This window comes from Eubalaena glacialis, chromosome X (assembly GCF_028564815.1).
Source record: "Eubalaena glacialis isolate mEubGla1 chromosome X, mEubGla1.1.hap2.+ XY, whole genome shotgun sequence".
In the NCBI taxonomy this organism is placed as follows: domain Eukaryota; kingdom Metazoa; phylum Chordata; class Mammalia; order Artiodactyla; family Balaenidae; genus Eubalaena; species Eubalaena glacialis.
In genome coordinates this window covers 89,114,001-89,121,012 of record NC_083736.1, presented here as the reverse complement: position 1 = coordinate 89,121,012, position 7,012 = coordinate 89,114,001, and the positions used below count along the sequence as shown (strand labels likewise).

Sequence of the window (7,012 nt, the reverse complement as noted above, 5' to 3'; positions counted from 1 at the left end):
TATTGATAGATGCCATTAAGAACATTTGTGATTCATGGGAAGAGGTCAAACTATCAGTGTTCACAGGAGTTTGGAAGAAGTTGATTCCAACCCTCATGGATGACTTGGAGGGGTTCAAGACTTCAGTGGAGGAAGTAACTGCAGATGTGGTGGAAATAGCAAGAGAACTAGAATAGAAGTGGAGCCTGAAGCTGTGACTGAATTGCTGCAATCGCATGGTAGAACTTTAATGGATGAGGAGTTGCTTCTTATGGATGAGCAAATAAAGTGGTTTCTTGAGATGGAACAACTCCTGGTGAAGAAGCTGTGAAGATTGTTGACAACAAAGGATTTAGAATATGACATAAACTTAGTTGATAAAGCAGTGGCAGAGTTTGAGAGGACTGACTCCAATTTTTTTTTTTTTTTTTTTTGCTGCAAAAAGCTTTATTGTTTCCATTTGGTCCAAGGCTTGGAAGAGGGCTCCAGGGTGGTTAAAAAGCTGCCTAGTGGCTGCAGAGAGGGGCTTCAGGCAGAAGCCCTGACACCAGAGGGGCTCCTCAAAGGCCACTGGTTTCCGAGGCTCCTAGTCGTGCTTGAGGGTGAGCCTTTCGAAGAGATACTCGCCCAGCCCAGCCTGGGGACCAGCCAGCCTGTGGAGGTTGGTCAGGTTGTCACCCATCTTCTTGATGAGTTTCACCTCCTCATCTAGGAAGTGGCTCTCCAGGAAGTCGCAGAGGTGGGGGTCTGCGCGGGCACAACCCAGGGCATGCAGATCCAGAAGGGCCTGGTTCAGGTTCTTCTCCATGTTAATGGCGGCTTCCATAGCGTCCTGAGTTTTACCCCACTCATCTTGAGATGGCTTCTGCACGTCCTGGAAGAGGGCGCGGCCGCCGCGTTGGTTTTGCATTTTCAAGAGACGCTCGGCGCTCTAGTGCTTCTCTTCGGCCAATTCGCGGAAAAAGTGGCCCACACCCTCCAGAGCCACATCGTTGCGGTCGAAATAGAAGCCCAGAGAGAGGTAGGTGTAGGAGGCCCGCAGATGCATGTTGACCAGGCGGTTGACGGCGGCCTCCACCTCGGTGGAATAATCCTGACGAATCTGGGAGCTCATGGTTGATCGGTAATAAGGAGTTCGGCTCAAAAAATGGTGTTGGCTGGTCCCGGTGACCGAGGACAGCTGAGTGGCTGACTCCGAAGGTTGGAGGGTGGATAGATGAGTGGCTGACTCCGAAGGTTGGAGGGTGGTCGGAGGCTGGAGGAAAGGGTGACCCTGGGTCTGTTCCGTCCAAACACTGTTGAAGCAAGAGACAGATCCGGGGAACCGCCGAGCGCAATCTGACTCCAATTTTGAAAGAAGTTCTACTGTGGATAAAGTGCTGTGAAACCAAATTGTATGCTACAGAGAAATCGTTCATGAAAGGAGGAGTCAATCCATGTGACAAACTTTGTTGTTGTCTTATTTTAAGAAATTGTCACAGCCACCCCAGCCTTCAGCAACCACCACCCTGATCAGTCAGCAGCCATCAGCATCGAGGCAAGACCCTCCACCAGCAAAATGATTATGGCTCATTGAAGTTTTAGATGATGGTTAGCATTTTTTAGCTATAAAGTATTTCTTAATTAAGGTGTACATTGTTTTTTTAGACATAATGCTATTGCACACTTAATAGACTAAAGTATAGTGTAAACATAACTTTTATATGCACTGGGAAACCAAAAAATTCATGTGACTTGCTTTATTGAGATATTCACTTTATTGTGGTGGTCTGGAGCCAAACCTGCAATATATCTGAGGTATGCCTATAGTCAATTTTTGTCTATTCTTTTTTTTGGTCAATTGTTATCCATCTTTTTGGCAAGTATTTTTCTATTCCTTGCTTCTAATCACTCAGTTTTTTAAAAAATTTAGTTCAATTTAGTTCTGTTTTACTGATATATATGTATTTCTTACATTCACAGTGAAAGTCTATTAGTTTATAAATATCCAGTTTATTAGAAAATATTTTTAGTTTTTGATTCTTTTTAAGTAGATGTTCAGCTGAGTGACAAGTAAATAGGTCAAGGCAGTACTACAGACATTAGATGGTACAGCCCTTACCCTGACAAAGGGTGAGCAGCGTGACATTTATGCGGTCCTCCGGTGAGGCTTGGACAGGACGTGGGTTGATATATCATGACTATAGTTTAGAAAAGTCACTCTGCTACTTTCAAGCTACTTTTTACTACTTTCCTGCTACTTCCTACTGTTTGGTATCTTCTAACTTCTACTGTAAAGCAGGAGGTAAGGTCTTTTGCTAAGAGTAGGGAAGATATGGTGGCATTAGAGATTTGAGAAAAATGCAGAAGGCTTGAAATAACTACTATGGAGACTGGAAGAGAGGTTTATGTAGTGTAAGAATGATATATTATCAGATATCAATGAGACTTCACTCGAAGTTGGAGACCATGCATTTATAATGCCACTGATTTTCACAATTGCTTATTTTTCTCCAGCAACCAGGTATAGCCCTGGAGACAGAGATGGATCCATGGTTGATGTGTTGCCAGTCAGATGACACGTTAGAACTGTTGTAAAAGGAATATTGGGATTTAGGCATGAGACTGCTTAATGTGATGGCCGATGGGATCTAAGCTGGCTAAGGAAGAAAAGCAACTAGCTATGTGGTTGGAGAAAAGCAGGAGTACACAATTGAGCAAGTTAGAAGAATAAGACACTGTAGCTATTAAGAATGTGATATTTTATATATTTCAAGAATTGGTGAGTTCCAGGAGATAACAAGATCTAGGGTGTGGCTGGGAGTGGTGACTGAGGTAGAATGAAGATAATTGGAATTAAGACGCTAAAGCAACCGAGAGGCTTGAAAGTTGGACGGATCCTTCATGTCTAAGGATCCCTGCTTTGAGAAATGTACTGACACAATAGAAGCAAGACATTACCCTCTAATAACTTGACTTTAATATGCAATTAACTGAACCTCATAATCTTCTCTACAGGAGGGATATATCTCTGTATTCTTTTTCATATTCAAGTTTACCGTGGAAAAAACATCAGACAACAATATAATTCATTTGGCATAAGGTTTCTTAACATTGTGTGCTTTTTCTCATTCTTTCACTTCACCATCCAGGGGTGTAGGCTTTCATAACTAGAAGTGAATGATTCCCCAAAATAGTGTGAATGATTAGTTTCAATATTCAAGTAAAATTTAATTTTATATGACAATTTTAGGTCACAAGGATAAAAGAGAATTTTGCCACAACTTATGAGCAAAATATCCAAAATACTAATAGCCTCTAGTCTTCACCTCACATTTTTTTCACATCATAATGAATGAAACGATTCTATATATGGATTATAGAGCATGTATAAAATCATTTTAGAAACTTTTGATGAAAGGTTTTTGATTGGGAAGATTCCAAGTCTCAATTAGTAGTTGTGAAGCTTTAGTTACTGTGGTTCTGAATCATTTTGGACTTAAATAAAGTTTAGCTTTCACATTAGATGATCTTCAGTCCAGAATGATTAGAAGGAAAATAACTGAAAATTTGGAAACTCGTTTCATATAATGAAAATCCTGTCATGAATAGAAGTAATTTAAATTTTTCACTCAGCAATTTTTTCCAACTCTCCTCAGAAAAATATCAAGAGAGTATTGTAATGTTTGGCATAATTTACCAAATGTAACCTTAGCCAGCACAGATAAAATTATTTCATAAGAACTTTTAACATTTGATGAACTTGTATTAATTCCTCAGTCATATATTATATTAAGGCATGTGAACAGATACAAGATAGAAATTAAGTTTAATATTAATTATGATTTTAATTCATTTTCCCTTCCTCCATCCCTTTCTTTTATACTTGTACTCGTTAGTTGCTACAGAAAATTTTGGAGATTGCCTTAAGTACTACACAAGGAACAAGTTAGTCATTTCACTGCATTTTGTATATGTCACTGTGTTCATTTTGCTAAGCTAATCAAGAAAGACATTGCACAAAAGGAGCAAGGTTCCTGAGGACCATAAATCTGGGAACTTTTCTCCCCCATTTGAGAAGAAATTAGAAGAAATCTAATCTCATTGATGGTATAGTTGATAGTAATCAACTTATAGTTTCCATAGGGGGCTCAAGTTCTCATGTAATTACAAGGTGGGTATCAGCATGTGGTTATTTATGTCATGCAGACTAAGCACATAAAAATATGTTAGATCATATTGAATTGAAAGTTTGCAAGCCAGGAATATGTGTTTGGCATGAGTCATCTGTTTAAGGGAGATCTCTCAATGTTCCTAATGTACCCTTATAGGCCTCTGTATCAGAAATTACTAATATCTCTGTATACAATGGGATATTCATCATCTATTGCAGAAATGTATTCTCTTATGGCTATTAATCCTGATTAAAACTTATGCTTATTTTAAGGTGCAATGGTTAATTAAACTTGGATTTATAATATAATTAGGGTAGGGACTTAGGTTTCCTGAAATGACTCATTTTAGCATAAAAGGTTGAAAGATAAAAGAAAGTCCTGTGACTTTACTGTAGCATCTAATGCTAAAAGATGTTAATAGTTAGAAAATAAGAACTGTTAGATAATTCAATAATTTGGCACTCAGGAAATTTGATGCTATTCAACACAGATTGAATTTTGAGAAATGAAGTGGATTCCTAAGTTACATCTATGTGAGTGGCAGAGGAATTATTGATGGCTCTATATATTTACAAAGCAAAGTCAGTTTGCATTAGGTACCTATTGATAACCCAGACTCAGAGCAAGAATTTCCTTTATGGTCATCTAAAGTTTTAATATGTACGGATATAAACTAGACTGGTTTGAGTGATGGGGGTGGCAAGAGAAAAAACTATTTGCAAATATTGGTATCATCTTCTATAAATTAGTTCAGATTGCCATGACTCATTGCCTAAATCATGAGCTCTCAGGCAGAGGGACATTTTTTGAAGATTAGCCACCAAAAGAGAATTTTAGGTAAGCTACCCAACTGCACTATTAAGTAGACAAGCTTGATTCGTGTGCTTATTTAGTTTTATTTGTTCAGAATGCTAGGCTTAGTTCTTTGGCTTTATTGTACATGTAGAAGAAGAAAGGTTATGAGCAGAGTGCCTTGCTTATATGACAATGAGAATGATGGATTCCTACACATATTATTCCAATGAGGTACAGAAATATGACCTTGGAAGAACCACAATATGTTGAATCAGTATTGAGATGTTGATAGCAAAATTGTTTCAGTGGTGTTATTTGGTCTGAAATTTAAATTGAGCTAAGCTTTTTGCCTCTTATGAAATCCAGATGTCCTGGGGATAGTTGAAAAGTTACTACTAGGCATGAGAGTGGGGAAAAATACAGAGTAACCAGTGTCTTTTCTTCATTAGCCACTTAATCTTGGACAAGAGGGATGCAAATAGTTTTAATAATAATAATAAACATTTACAACACATACACATATATATTCTAGTCCATCTTTTCTTTCTACCACTTATAAATTTTAATATATGGAACAAGTATCAACTTTTCTGGACTTTAGTTACTTCACCTTCTAAAGTTTGCATAGTGTCCGAAGATAAGGAGCTTTTAGGGTCCTTTCTAGTTCTATGATCTTTACTTTGATAAATGGCAAAGTGGTAAGAGATCTCATTAAATATCATTTCTCAGGACAAGTGTTATCATGCCAAAATTTTAGGAAAGCCTTTGATACTCTTCTGCTGAGCAGTATCATTCTGAAATATCACATGTTTAATGGGTAATTATCTGAAAGATGGAAGCATGAATTGTGGCTTCTTTACATCTAAATAGTTAAGTTAGCATTTCAAACAGTGATGATACAAATACATTAAAAAATACCAAAGATTTAAATAATATTTTCACTGATTCTTGTTATTTGTAGTATCCACACCACAATCATTAACTTTGTCTCACTTTTCTTAAAATGTTACATCCTCCCTAGTTACTAGACACAGAAAAGACAAGCATTTGCCTATAGGAGACGTTCAGATTACCCCCTAGGCCCAAGTAATATGTGTGTGTACAACTGATCTGCCTGTTTCAAGTGACCTTATACTCAGGAACAGGGACGTTAGTGAATGGTTCTGCCCATCTCTTTCAGTGAAAAGAATCAGCTGTGTTCTGTCACCCTGGTGATGCCTACAGAGAGACTGATACTTCTGGGTCTTTGTCCATTCTGCTGCCATGTAGATAGCGTAGCCGATTAGATCAAACTGACGTGTTGAAAAATATTCTATTATGGCTCTATCATTTGGAGGGTTTACATAGCCACAGTGCCCCTGGAAGTTCAATCAAATACTTCATCAACAAACATCTGATTCTACTATACATGATCCAGTTGGTAAACATTGTAATTTTAAAACGTATAATCCAACACATGCATAACCCAGGTTTAACTAAAATTTTATTTTCTCCACCAGTTGTTTTGGATCTATTAAGCCATTCAGTTAACAAACATGTGTTAAATATTTCATGATGAACCAGACATTATGTTAAAAAAATAAATAAGGTATGCAAAATAATTAAATTCAAAATATTTGTATTGTATGCAAAATAAATAAGGGATACAAAAAATAAATGATACAGTCCATGCTCTCCAGTCTAATGGGTAAGCTTTCATCTAAACAGACAATTATAAAAACATGGCATTCTGTTGACAGCCTTAGTCTATATAATTTTTATTCAATTTCATTTAGGACTTCTACCTGACATTAAGACCCAGTTTGATTTCCTGTAGGGTCAAAGTGCATGTTTATTAATCGGTAGAATTCAGTTAGCATACTACACAGGTAGCATTAAAGCAAATCTACTGATTTTCATTTTTGATACACTTGATTATTCTCCTTTTAAAAATCTTTGCCATTTTTACTACAATGTACTATATTTGATGACTAGGAGGAATACATAATCTGAAGGAGACAAGAAGAGGGCTACCAGTCGTATGTCCAGATCTGCTGAAACAAATGCTTTATTTAAACAAAAACAAAACAAGACCTTGTTTTTGT

General features: G+C 37.3%; 1 pseudogene; it reads right to left on the bottom strand.

Annotated features, from left to right (window-relative positions):
- Positions 1-535: 535 nt before the first annotated feature.
- Positions 536-1,298, bottom strand: LOC133081615 (ferritin light chain-like; annotated as a pseudogene).
- Positions 1,299-7,012: the final 5,714 nt, after the last annotated feature.